Source organism: Sminthopsis crassicaudata, chromosome 1 (genome assembly GCF_048593235.1).
Source record: "Sminthopsis crassicaudata isolate SCR6 chromosome 1, ASM4859323v1, whole genome shotgun sequence".
In the NCBI taxonomy this organism is placed as follows: Eukaryota; Metazoa; Chordata; class Mammalia; order Dasyuromorphia; family Dasyuridae; genus Sminthopsis; species Sminthopsis crassicaudata.
In genome coordinates this window covers 457,621,012-457,635,713 of record NC_133617.1, presented here as the reverse complement: position 1 = coordinate 457,635,713, position 14,702 = coordinate 457,621,012, and the positions used below count along the sequence as shown (strand labels likewise).

Below are 14,702 nucleotides of genomic sequence, written 5' to 3'. Positions count from 1 at the left end.
ATGTAAGTGAACTTTACGCAAAATTCCCAACTATAGACGCCTTAAATTTAAAAAACTTGCCAGAAGAAAAAAAAAAAAAGCTCATACTTCCATATTAAAGCTGTTTTAGGGTCAAAAATAAAAGGAAAAAAAGAAATAGATGTGATGCATTTACACGGCATCATGTTTGATGTATTATGACATTAATTTTAAAAAGTGAGAAATGACTTGTTACTTAATTTTTTGCTCATCATTCAGAAAGAGAAATATCATAATCTGTCATCTATTTTTCATACATTTGTATAACATCCACACTAATGATATTTTCTCCTTCTCTCCCTTTCCCTCTTCCCCTCCCCTCCTTGTCCCTTTCTCTCTTATTCCTTTTCTATATCTCTCTCTTTCTCTCTCTCTATATCTTTCCCTCTATCTTTCTCCCTCTATGTCTCTCTCTATCTCTATCTTCATCTCTGTCTCTCTGTCTTTTTCCCTCCTTCCCTTCTCTCTTCATCCCCAATTCTATGGCTCAATATTTTTTGCTATGAAGAATCATAGATATTTTTTTTTTATGATTACAAAGAAAGCCAATTATATTGAAATATGACTAACACAGCTGTCCCTTAAAATAATTTTTTTTTAATTTTTTTTATTATATATATATATATATATATATTTTATAATATTATCCCTTGTATTCATTTTTCCAAATTACCCCCCCTCCCTTATTCCCTCCCCCCGACGACAGGCAATACCATACATTTTACATGTGTTACAATATAGTCTAAGTACAATACATGTGTGTGAATATCATTTTCTTGTTGCACAATAAACATTAGAATCCGAAGGTACATGCAACCTGGGCAGACAGATATTAGTGCTAACAATTTACATTCCCCTCCCAGTGTTTCTTCTCTGGGTGTATCTACCTCTATCCATCATTGATCAACTGGAAGTGAGTTGGATCTTCTTTATGTTGAAGATTTCCACTTCCATCAGAATACATCCTCATACAGTATCGTTGTTGAAGTATACAGTGATCTTCTGGTTCTGCTCATTTCACTCAGCATCAGTTGATTTAAGTCTCTCCAACCCTCTCTGTATTCCTCCTGCTGGTCATTTCTTACTGAGCAATAATATTCCATAACTTTCATATACCACAATTTACCCAACCATTCTCCAACTGATGGACATCCATTCATCTTCCAGTTTCTAGCTACAACAAAAAGAGCTGCCACAAACATTTTGGCACATATATGTCTCTTTCCGCTCTTTAGTATTTCTTTGGGATATAATCCCAGTAGTAGCGCTGCTGGGTCAAAGGGTATGCACAGTTTGATAACTTTTTGGGCATAATTCCAGATTGCTCTCCAGAATGGCTGGATTCTTTCACAACTCCACCAGCAATGTATTAGTGTCCCAATTTCCCCACATCCCCTCCAGCATTCATCATTATTTGTTCCTGTCATCTTAGCCAATCTGACAGGTGTGTAGTGGTATCTCAGAGTGGTCTTAATTTGCATTTCTCTGATCAGTAGTGATTTGGAACACTCTTTCATGTGAGTGGATATAGTTTCAATTTCTTCCTCTGAGAATTGTCTGTTCATATCCTTTGACCATTTATCAATAGGAGAATGGTTCGGTTTCTTATAAATTATGGTCAGTTCTCTATATATTTTGGAAATGAGACCTTTGTCAGAACCTTTGTTTTTAAAAATATTTTCCCAATTTGTTACTTCCCTTCTAATCTTGTTTGCATTAGTATTATTTGTACAGAAACTTTTTAGTTTGATGTAATCAAAATCTTCTATTTTGTGATCAATAATGAAGAATCATAGATATTAAGAAACAGTCAAGAAACCTCTCCCTGATAAAAGTGCCATCATCAGAGATTTGTCCATCCAATTGCAAATGTAAATTTTATACAATTCATTGCACAATTATACAAACTCTGGGCATGTTACTTATGCTGCCCTTTGAGAATTGTCGTCCTAAACTGTCAAACAAAAATTATTCCTTCTGATAAATGCCCTTTTCTTTTCTCCCATGTATACTAATATTTCTAAATATCAATATTAACATTAGGGGTTTAGAAAATATCTGGGCCCCAAATCCTTTAGGAATCCTGTAATTGCCCTATTTTTCCACCTGATTTTACCAGAAATGACATGGGCCATTCTAAAATCACCAGGGCCTCTTCCCACCGCACACACAAAAAAGTAGATTCTCTAATATCAGTTTGTCTCAACAAATGAAGCATATAAATGAAGGATAAATGATTCAAAATGATGTGACTGGCAGAGTATTGAATTGATAAATGAGCCAGACATTTCATGAACTCTAGAGATAAAAAGAAAATCAAAAAACATCACCTGTTTTCAAGAAGTTCACAATTCAATGAGAATTTGATCTATTAATTAATCTAATAATTTCTCAGACCACCAGACTTGAAAACTCACTAGTGAGGATCATGGAAAGAGGAAATAGTCATTTACTATTTTACTATTCCTCATTCTGTTTTCTACACAATCTTAGCAACTTGGGAGAGATCCTATTCAGCTTTACTTGTATCTTTCTTTTAGAATCATGAAATCTTTGAGCTAGAATCAGTCACAGACACCTTCTAGCACAGTCTCTTCATTATACTTTTGAGGAAACTGAGAATCAGAGATTTAGAATGACTTACCTAAAATCACATGCCCAGTTAGTTAAAAAGAAATTAGAATCAGTTCAATACTCTTCCAGTCACATCATTTTGAATCACTCAGGGATGCTGATGAAATCTGATGAAGTAATAATTCTGCACTGCTTCCAAGACCCAGGCCATGACTCAGTCTCTTAGTTCACCCAGAATGGTGGAGATATAATCCTCAGATCCATGTGCTTCTATGGAAAGGAATTATTTCTTATATGCTAGGCACTGTGCTAAGAACTTTAAAAATATTTTTCTCATTTGATCCTTACACCTCTGGAAGGTATGTTATTATTCCTGTTTTTCAGTTAAGGAAACTGAAGCAAAGAGGATTATTGCTCAGCGCCACACACAGTAGGGAATTTGGATCCAATCTGTCTTCTAAAATAAAGCACAGGCAGAGATGAAATTTCTAATCCCATATGCTATACTGGAAAAGCATGACTACATTTCTTCTTTCATGAAACTTTTCTTGGCATATTTCACCCTCTTTTGAGTTCAGTTATCATTTACATACTTTGAGAAGTTAAGAGATCTATCTTTTCACCACCAGTATGAGTCTTGCTTCCTAAGTCCTCCACATTTTTGTCAGGTCTGTAAGTTTTCTCTGTTCATCAGTGATGAATATCTCCAAGTTTATGTAGTCTAGTCTTCAGATGACATATCCGAATTTAAATTTAGAAGAAATTCCAATTTAGAAGAACCAATAGAGTATACTGACAGATGCCTGTAAATCTAGGCCCTCCACCATGCCACAAAGAAGCATCAGAAATTCATATACAAAACACTTCCAAGTTTTAACATCTTAAAAGTATACTCAGACTTTTAGGAAAGTCTGCAAAATCTCTATCCTGTAATTTAGTTGACTGTATATTTCCTTGGAATTATTCTGTAGCTGTTTCATATAAGGGAGGCTCATAACAACAAGTCAATTCTGAGTTTTACAAGATAGAAACTCTGTATCTTTTGTTTCTTTAACAAAATTTTTCACACCTATGGGCTGAAAGTGATCTACTACAAGAAAACAGATAAAATACTTATCATCATCCTGTTGTCTACTTGATTTGGGGTAATCATCTAAACAAAGTATGAATTATCTTCTGGATATTTATCTCTCTGAGGAAGCCTTTTGTAAGATCATAGACCTGAAGCTGGAATGGATTTCAGAAGAATTCGACCATTTCATATTAAAGATGAAGAAACTGAGGGGAGCCTAAATTGAGTGGAAAGCTATCCCTGGGGAAGAGTGATTTGCCAAAGGTGACATAGATCAGAAGAAGGTTTTGAATTCAAGTCCTATATTTCCAGGATCCATATTCTTGCCTTGATATTGGACTGCCTTCTCTGGGAAGACAATATTCAATCTCTTTCACACATCTAAGAAATGTCTGGAATTTCACTTTTAAGCAGCCATATGTGGATTCAGAGAGAAATGGAAAAACACACAGATAAGGACTTAATTCTTTGGAATGAAGCAGGGCTGTGCTGGTAAATATTTAACAACTAACTCTTTTGAAGGAAATAGGAGTATGGAACATAAGCACATAAAAGTTTAAGCTTCACCTGTATTATCAGCCTTTTCTCCCTCACTTTCTGGAGTCTAGACTATCTGTTGTTCAGTAATTTCAGTCCTGTCCAGCACCAAGGAGCTCCATTTGGGGTTTTCTTGGCAAAAATACTGATTTGCCATTTCTCCAGCTTATTTTATAGATGAGGAAACTGAAGCAAAGAGAGTGAAGTGACTTGCCCAGAGTCCCACAGTTAATATAAACATCTAAGGCTGGATATGAGCTTAAGATGAGTCTTTCAGATTCCAACCCAAATGCTTTGTCTGTTATGCTACCCAGTGTGATAATAAGAGACCCTTACATTGAGTGGAGGTTATGGGAATAGAACAAAAAGATCAGACAAAAGACTAGTGGGAAGAAATAATCAATAATGTAGCAAAAAGTTAAATAAGGTAAAAATTAAGAAAAGCAAATATAGATTTTTAGAATCATCAATAGTGAATTCATCTTTGAAGTTATGGATTTAAATTAGACAGATGAGGGAGAAAATAGAGAAAGAAAAGATTAATGAGGAATGTCTGCAATTAGACATGCAATTTTTGGAATACTTGTTTAAGAATAGATTAATGATCTATGGCAAATTCCTCCACCTATGCAGATTGTCACCCATCTATGACAAACCTGATAAGTTCTAGAGTTCCTAAATGATAGATTGGCTAAGTGATATACTCAGAATTACACAAATTGTTAGTGTCAGATGTGATTTTTGAATAAGTTTTTTTTCCTGATTCCAAGCTCAATACCCTGTTTCTTGCATACTTGTGTCTTTACTATGTTCACATGAGCCTCTATAATGATTGAATTTAACATGACTTTCTTCCAGAGTATATTCTTCCATTAGAATTATTGCAGTTTCACTTGCAGCAAGGTACAGATTACAAAATATTCAAGATTTATTATCTTAATTACTTGAGATATTTCAACAACTCTTAAGAGATATTACTGTGGAGTTATTACTCATAAGAGTAAGTTTTCTGTGTATCCATCAGTCATTTGGTGGGGAGACATCCAGTGGGGGGGGAAAACAATGCATATAATGGAAAACAGAAGTTTGTATCAAAAGCAATAGTATCCTGGATTTCTGAGGAATGGTCATACATTTCAACTGTAATTAACTTAATTTCCTTTTCAAGAAAAAGGTATTTCCTGGCAGCAGCTTATCAATAAGTGGGAGTATTGTAATATTGTAAATATGCATTAGGGAACAGGATACTGAAGGAGAGGAAGATAGGAGTACAAAATCCTAACCTCTAATGTAATCTTAATTAAAAACTTTCTTTGTTAAAATTCCAATTCTTCAATGAGTTAATTAACAAGGAAATCTGGCTCCCACTTAACATCATCAAAACTGTAATTCACAAATATACTGCAAGAGGGAAAAGTAAACTTCTATGAGGAGCTTGTAAAACACACACACACACACACACACACACACACACACACACACACACACTAGCATATAAAACTATAGTTTTGAGAAAGCATCAGCTATCCAACAACACGCTATCAAACAAATTATTAAAGGAAGAGAGGTCATTGCTCAGTCTCAGTCTGGTACGGGTAAAACGGGAGCATTTAGCATTTCAGTTCTCCAGTGTTTGGCTATTCAGGTGCGAGAAACCCAGGCTTTAATATTAGCCCCAACTAGGGAATTAGTTGTCCAAATTCAAAAGGGTCTTCTTGCTCCTGGTGATTACATGAATGTTCAATGTCATGGCTGTATTGGGGGGACAAATGTTGGTGAAGATATCAGGAAATTGGATTACGGGCAGCATGTTGTTGCTGGTACACCAGGTCGTGTATTTGATATGATTTGTTGCAGAAGTTTAAGAACCCATGCTATCAAAATGCTGTTTTTTGAATGAAGCAGATGAAATGTTTACTAAAGGGTTCAAGGGACAAATTTTTGATGTTACAGATACCTGCCTCCAGCTACTCAGGTGGTTTTAATTAGCGCTACATTACCACATGAAATCTTAGAAATGACCAACAAATTCATGACTGATCCAATTCGCATCTTAGTAAAACGTGATGAATTGATTCTCGAATCAATCTCGAAGGAATCAAACAATTTTTTGTGGCAGTGGAAAGGGAAGAATGGAAATTTGATACTTTGTCTGATCTTTATGATACCTTGACCATCACTCAAGTAGTCATCTTTTGTAATACCAAGAGGAAGGTAGACTGGCTGACTGAAAAAATGAGAGAAGTCAATTTCACCGTTTCATCAATGCATGGAGACATGCCCCAGAAAGAGAGAGAGTCCATCATGAAAGAGTTTAGATCTGGTGCCAGCCAAGTACTCATTTCTACAGATGTCTGGACCAGAGGATTAGATGTTCCTCAAGTCTCTCTAATCATTAATTATGATTTACCCAATAATAGAGAATTATACATACACAGAATTGGGAGATCAGGTCAATATGGCGGAAAGGGTGTTGCAAATAATTTTGTCAAGAATGATGACATCTGTATTCTCAGGGATATTGAAACAGTACTACTCAATACAAATTGATGAAATTCCCATGAATGTTGCTGATCTTATCTGAGGAAACAACTTTGAAGACAGTTGGAGACTATTTTCTTAGTTTTATACTACATTTGGAGAGTGGAGAACATACTGTATGTCAAATAAGTACAACTTGTATTTAATAAGAGGGTTTATTGATTGTTGCCTGCCTGCATGTAAATTATACATTAAGTCAGTTTTTCATTAAAAAATGAGAAATTTTCACATAAAATAAATAAATAAATAAATAAGTAACTATACTATGTTTTATAGAGGTGACAGGCACATCAGGTGCTTTTTGAAGATGTTAAAAGTTTACAGAGAGAGATAGGATAGTCAATAAAATTTAGATTTGACTAGAATGTAGATCTAGGACATTCAATAATGTCTGCTAATAGCAAACAAATGATCATCAGCTTTTCCTTCTTTTTTTTTAATGTAAAAATGTTTTCCCAATTTATTGTTTCCGTTCTTATCTTCTCTGTATGGTTTGTTTGTATAAAAACTTTTTAACATAATATAATCAAAATTATCTATTTGTTGTTCATTAATGAGTTCCAGTTCTTCACTCAGCATCAGTTCATGTAAGTCTCTCCAGGCCTTTCTGAAATCATCCTGTTGGTCATTTCTTACAGAACAATAATATTTCATAATATTCATATACCACAATTTATTCAGCCAATCTCCAATTGATGGGAATCCACGTAGTTTCCAGTTTCTGGCCACCACAAAGAGGGCTGCCACAAACATTCTTTTTTTTTTTTTCCTGAGGCTGGGGTTAAGTGACTTGCCCAGGGTCACATAGCTAGGAAGTATTAAGTGTCTGAGACCAGATTTGAACTTGGGTCCTCCTGAATTGAGGGCTGGTGCTCTATCCACTGCACCACCTCGCTGTCCCCTGCCACAAACATTCTTGCACATACAGCTCCCTTTCCCTTCTTTAAGAACTCTTTGGGATATAAGCCCAGTAGTAACACTGCTGGGTCAAAGGGTATGCACAGTTTGATAAATTTTTGAGCATAGTTCCAAATTGCTCTCCAGAATGGCTGGATGTATTCACAATTCCACCAACAATGCATCAGTGTCCCTGTTTTCCCACATCCCCTCCAACATTCTGCTTTATCTTTCCCTGTCATTCTAGCCAATCTGACAGGTGTGTAGTGGTATCTCGGAGTTATCTTAATTTGCATTTCTCTGATTAATAAGGACTTGGAGCATCTTTTCATATGACTAGAAATAGTTTCAATTTCTTCATCTAAGAATTGTCTGTTCATATCCTTTGACCATTTATCAATTGGAGATTGGCTTGATTTCTTATAAATTAGAGTCAATTCTCTATATATTTTGGAAATGAAGCCTTTATCAGAACCTTTAACTATAAAAATGTTTTCCCGGTTTATTGTTTCCCTTCTAATCTTATCTGCATTTATTTAGTTTTGTTTGTACAGAAACTTTTCAATTTGATATAATCAAAGTTTTCTACTTTGTGATCAATAATGATCTCTAGTTCTTCTTTGGACATAAATTCATTCCTCTTGCACATGTCTGAGAGGTAAACTATCCTATATTCCTTTCATTTATTTATAATTTCATTCTTTATGCCTAGGTCATGAACCCATTTTGACCTGACCTTGGTGTATGGTATTAAAGTGTGGTCAATGCCTAGTTTCTGCCATATTAATTTCCAATTTTTCCCAGCAATTTTTGTCAAAGGTTCAGTTATTATCCCAAAAGCTGGGGTCCTTGGGTTTGTCAAACACTACATTATTAGAGTTACTGATTATTTTGTCCTTTGAACCTAACCTATTCCACTGATCAACTACTGTATTAAGAAATAGAGCCAATACCAAATGGTTTTGGTAACCACTGCTTTATAATATAATTTTAGATCTGGTACAGCTAGGCCACCTTCATTTGATTTTTTTTTTATCATTAATTCCCTTGAAATTCTTGACCTTTTGCTTTTCCATATGAACTGTGTTGTTATATTTTCTAGGTAATTAAAAGGTTTTTTTTTTTTGGATTCTGATTGGTATAGCCCTAAATAAATAGATTAGTTTAGGTAGTATTGTCATCTTTATTATATTTGCTCACCCTATCCAAGAGCATTTAATATTTTTCTGATTGGTTAGATCAGACTTAAATTGTGTGAAAACTGTTTTATAGTTTTGCTCTTATAGTCTCTGCGATTTTTCATAAAATCAACTCTTAGTTTTATTTATTAGTTCAATAGTATTTTTACTTTTAATATTATTAATCTCTCCTTTTAATTTTAGAATTTCAAGTTTAGTATTTAATTTAGGATTTTTAATTTTCCCTTGGCAGATAGATTCCTAAATATTTTATGCTATCAGTAGTTAATTTAAGTGGAATTTCTCTTTGTAACTCTAATTGTTGGATTTTGTGAGTGACATATAAGAATGCTGATGATTTATGTGGGTTTATTTGGTATCCTGCAACTTTGCTAAAGGTGTGGATTATTTCTACTAGCTTTTTAGTAGAATCTTTGGGGTTCTATAATCTATACCATCATATCATCAGCAAAGAGTGATAATTTGGTTCCCTCATTACCTACTCTAATTCCTTTGATCTCTTTCTCCACTCTTATTGCAAAGCTAGCATTTCTAATACAATATTGAATAGTAATGGTGATAGTGGACAACCTTGCTTCACCATTGATCTTAATGGGAATGGTTGCAATCTTTCCCCATTACATATGATGCTTATTGATGGTTCTAAATAGATGATACTTATTATTTTAAGGAAAAGTCCATTTATTCCTATATTCTCAAGTGATTTTATTAGAAATGGATGTTTGATTTTGTCAAATGCTTTTTCTGCATCTATTGAGATGATCATATGATTTTTGTTAATTTGATTATTAATATGGCCAATTATACTGATAGTTTTCCTAATATTAAACCAGCCCTGCATTCTTGGTATAAATCTACTTGATCATGATATATTATCCTGGGGATGATTTTCTGAAGTCTTTTTGCTAATATCTTATTTAAGATTTTAGCATCAATATTCATTAAGGAAATTGGTCTATAATATTCTTTCTCAGTTTTCGATCGACCTGGTTTAGGTATCAGTACCATGTCTGTGTCATAAAAGGAGTTTGGTAGGGCTCCTTCATTCCCTATTTTTTCAAATAGTTTATATAGCATTGGGGCTAATTGTTCTTTAAATGTTTAGTAGAATTCACATGTAAATCCATCTGGTCTTGGGGATTTTTTCTTAGGGAGTTGATTAATGGTTTGTTCTATTTCTTTTTCTGAAATGGGACTATTTAAGCAATTTACTTCCTCCTCTGTTAATCTGGAAAGCCTATATTTTTGGAGGTAGTCCTCCATTTCACTTAGGTTATCAAATTTATTGGCATGAAGTTGGGCAAAGTAACTCCTTATTATTTCTCTAATTTCCTCCTCATTAGTGGAAAGTTACCCCTTTTCATTTTTAAGACTAACAATTTGATTTTCCTCTCTCCTTTTTCTAATTAGATTTGCCAAAGGTTTATCTATTTTATTGGTTTTTTCATAGAACCAACTCTTAGTTAATTCAATAGTTTTTCTTTACTTTCAATATTATTAATTTCTCCTTTTAATTTTGGAATTTCAAGTTTAGTATTTGATTTAGGGTTTTTCATTTGGTCTTCTTCTAGCTTTTTAAGTTGCAGGCCCAATTCATTGATCTTCTCTTTCTCTATTTTCTTCAAGTAAGCCTCTAAAGATATAAAATTTCCCCTTATTACCGCTTTAGCTGCATCCCACAAATTTTGGGATGATGTCTCATCGTTGTCATTATCTTCAGTGAAATTATTAATTGTGTCTATAATTTGCTGTTTCACCCAATCATTCTTTAAGATGAGATTATTTAGTTTCCAATTACTTTTTTGATCTATTTACCCCTAACATTTTGTTGAATGTAGTTTTTATTGCATCATGATCTGAAAAGAAAGCCTTTACTATTTCTGCCTTCCTGCATTAAATTTTGAGATCTTTATGTCCTAATATATGGTCAATTTTTGTATAGGTTCCACGAACTGCTGAGAAGAAAGTATATTATTTTCTGTCACCATTCAGTTTTCTCCAAAGATTTATCATACCTAATTTTCCTAATATTCCATTTATCTCTTTAATTTCTTTCTTATTTGTTTTATGATTTATCTAATTCTGAGAGTGCAAGGTTGAGATCTCCCACTATTATAGTTTTGTTGTCTATTTCTTCTTGCAACTCTCTTAACTTCTCCTTTGGGAAGTTAGATGCTATACCACTTGGTGCATATATATTTAATATTAAAATTGCTTCACCCTTTATGCTACCCTTTAGCAAGATATAGTTTCCTTCCTTATCTCTTTTGATTAGATCAATTTTTACTTTTGCTTGATCTGAGATAGGATGGCTACCCTTGTTTTTTTGACTTCACTTGAAGCATAATAGATTCTGCTGCAGCCTTTTACCTTTACTCTGTATGTATCTCCCTGCTTTAAATGTGTTTCCTGTAAACATATTGTAGGGTTCTGACTTTTGATCCAGTCTGCTATCTGCCTCCGCTTAATGGGAGAGTTCATCCCATTCACATTTACAGTTAAAATCACTACTTCTGTATTTCCTGCCATCATATTATCCTCAGATTATGCTTTTTTCCCTTGCCTCCCCTGAATCCCTTCCCCAGTATTAAACTTATGAGCCCCACTTACATCACACAGGCCTCCCTCTTTAGTATCCCTCCCTCCTCCCTTTAAATCCCTTTCTCTTTCTTGTTCCCTTTCCTTTTTACTCTTTTCCTTTTCCCTTTTCCTCTCCCCCTTTTTAATGAGGTGAGAAAGAATTTTCTGTAAAACCAATATGTCAGTTATTTTCTTTTTGAGCCAATTCTGATGAGAATAAGGTTCACACAATGTTCCTCCCCTCTCTAATTTCCCACAGATGTCATTGGTTTTCCTTGGCTCTTTGTGGGATGTAGTTTCCCTCTTTTTTATCTCCCTTTTTCCCTTTTTCTGACCCTATCCCCTTTCTATTTCTACTTCCCTTTTTTGTTATATCAGTGAAATCAAATTATACATGTAGTCTTAGTGTATATCCACAACAGAAATACAGTTCTCAACAGTTCCTTTTACCTTTTTCTGCTTCTCTTGAGTCTTATGATTGGAGATCAAATTTTTTGTTTAGATTTGTCTTTTTCTTTAGAACCATATGGAATTCATCTGTTTCATTAAATATCCATCTTCTTCCATGGAAAAAAATGCTAAACTTAGCTGGGTAGTTTATTCTTGGCTGCATTCCAAGTTCTTTTGCCTTTCAGAATATCAGATTCCAGACCCTTCGATCCTTTAATGTAGAGGCATCCAGATCTTGAGTGACCCTTATTGTTGCACCTTGGTATTTGAATTGTTTTTTTTTCCTGGCTGCTTGTAATATTTTTCCTTAGTCTGATAGTTCTGAAATTTGGCCACAATGTTCTGTGGAGTTTTTTTTTTTTTATGGTCTTTTTCAGAAGGTGTTTGATGATTTCTTTCAATGCCTATTTTACCTTCTGGTTCTATTACCACTGGGCAGTTCTCTTTGATGATTTCTTGTAAAATATTATCTAGGCTCTTTTTTCATCATAATTTTTGGGAAGTCCAATAATCTTCAGATTATCTCTCCTAGATGTATTTTCCAGATTTGTCATTTTGGCAAGTAGATAATTGACATTTTTCTCCAGACTTGGTGTCTCAATGAATCATTCATTTCTATTTGTTCAGTTCTGATTTTTAATGAGTTATTTTCTTCATTAGCTTTTTTTTTTTTTTTACTTCTTTTTGTATATGTCCAATTGAGTTTTTAAATGTGTTTTGCTCTATGGAATTTTTTTTCCATTTCACTAAATTTGTTTTTTAGTAAGTTATTTTCTTTTTCCAATTCACAAATTCTACTTTCTTGGGAATTCTTTATCTTTTCCAGTTCACAGATCCTACTTTCCTGTGATTTCTTTAGCTTTTCCAATTCCCTAATTCTGTTTCCCTGTACTTCCTTTGACCTTTTCAATTCACATTTCAGGCAGTTGTTTACCTTTTCCAGTTCACATTTCAGGAGGTTGTTATTCTCTAGCATAACTTCTCTTTCCTTTCCTCATTTTTCTTCTAACTCTCTTTTTGAGATTTTTAATAGTCTCTTCTAGAAGAGCGTTATTTGGGGTATTGTCTGGAGGCTGTCTGCTGTTTATCTCCTCTGGCTTGGAAACCCTCTCTTTTTCAGTATAGAAGCTATCAATTGTTTTCTTCACTTTTTTACTCTTTTTTTTTTTGAAAGCCTTTAGGGTCTGCCTTCAGTGCAAGGAGGTTACTAGCTTCCTCTGCAGAGCAAGGATAGGTATATGGAAAGTTGTTGTCCTTTCAAAGGGCTGCAAGGAATGGCTGAGCTGTGGGAGGGCTCTGGAAAGAGCTCCACAGGGAAGTGAGTAGGCTTGGGTATGAAGGGCCGGGCTGTATAAGTGCCGCTGTGAGGATTAGTGACTGCCTTGGGGTTAAGCAGCAAAAGTATCACTGCTTCCCCACAAATGCCAGCTTTGAACATTAGCAGTCTCCCTATCCCTCACCACACCAGAAGTGTCCCTGCCTGGACAGAGTATTTGAGCTGGGGAAATTCCACTACCCCAGGCCAAGCCCCTCACTGTGCAGATGAGAGGGTGCCATGGGTGTGCCTCTTCTGTGTGTGACTGCCCCCAAGAAGAGCACCCAGCTGCAGAATGCCATGAAGAATTGTATTATGGTCTGAGCTGAGTCACTTCTGGTACTGGGTGGGCACAGTCAGATCCTCTCAGGCTCTGGCATCCATCAATGTGCCCACTACCCTTTACCCATTATCCTTTTTGTTCAAAAAGTTATCAAACTGTGCATACCCTTTGACTCAGCAGTATTTCTACTGGGTTAATATCCCAAAGAGATCTTAAAGGAGGGAAAGGGACCCACATATGTAAAAATGTCTGTGGCAGCTCTCTTTGTAGTAGAAAGAAACTGGAAACTGAATGGATGCCCATTAATTGGAAAATGGCTGAAAAAATTATGGTATATTAATGTTATGGAATACTATTGTTCTTTAAGAAATGGCCAGCAGGATGATTTCAGAGAGGTCTGGAGAGACTTACATGAACTAATTCTAAGTGAAATGAGCAGAATCAGAAGATCATAACATGGCAACAAGATTATACGTTGATCAATTCTGATTGACAAGGCTTTCTTCAACAATGATATGATTCAAACCAATTCCAATTGTTCATTGATGAAGAGAGCCATCTACATCTAGAGAAAAGACCATAGGAAGTGTGTGGACCACAACGTAGGATTCTTACTCTGTTGTTTGTTTGGTTGCATTTTGTTTTCCTTCTCCAGTTGCTTTTCTTTCTAGATCCAATTTTTCTTGTGCAGCAAGATAACGGCATAAATATATGTGTGTGCATATATATATATATATGTATATATGATTTAACTTATATTTTAACATATTTAACATGTATTAGACTATCTGCCAGTTAGGGGAGGGGGTGGGGAAAGGAGGGGATAATTTGGAACAGAAGGCTTTGCAAGGGTCAATGTTGAAAAATTACCCATGCATATGTTTTGTAAATAAAAAGTCTTAATAAAAAATATTTATGCTGAAAATAGACATACTATCCATTATTAGACAGGGTGTATTTCACATATCAGATTAGAGAGTGAATGAAGTATGATAAATATAAATACATGACAAAGAAGTTTTCTACAGTTGAATAGGATCTGTTTCCTCCTTTCAATTACATAAGTCTAAAAGTAACAAAGTAAAATGGATCCTTGTGGTTACTCATTTGCATTGACAGAAAATCTAAGTTTTATTTATCTTAAGTAAAACATACTTTTGGCTTATTCATGTTTTTCTTTATTGTCATTTAAAGATGATTGCTGGAAAAGGGGAAAAAAAATATATATATATATAA

General features: G+C 34.6%; 1 protein-coding gene and 1 pseudogene across 18 annotated transcripts in view; both read left to right on the top strand.

Annotated features, from left to right (window-relative positions):
- LINGO2 (leucine rich repeat and Ig domain containing 2) overlaps positions 1 to 14,702 on the top strand; it is a 1,288,153-nt gene that overhangs the window by 1,235,458 nt on the left and 37,993 nt on the right. The gene's annotated exons all lie outside the window — the stretch shown is intronic.
- Positions 5,703 to 6,907, top strand: LOC141550301 (eukaryotic initiation factor 4A-III-like; annotated as a pseudogene).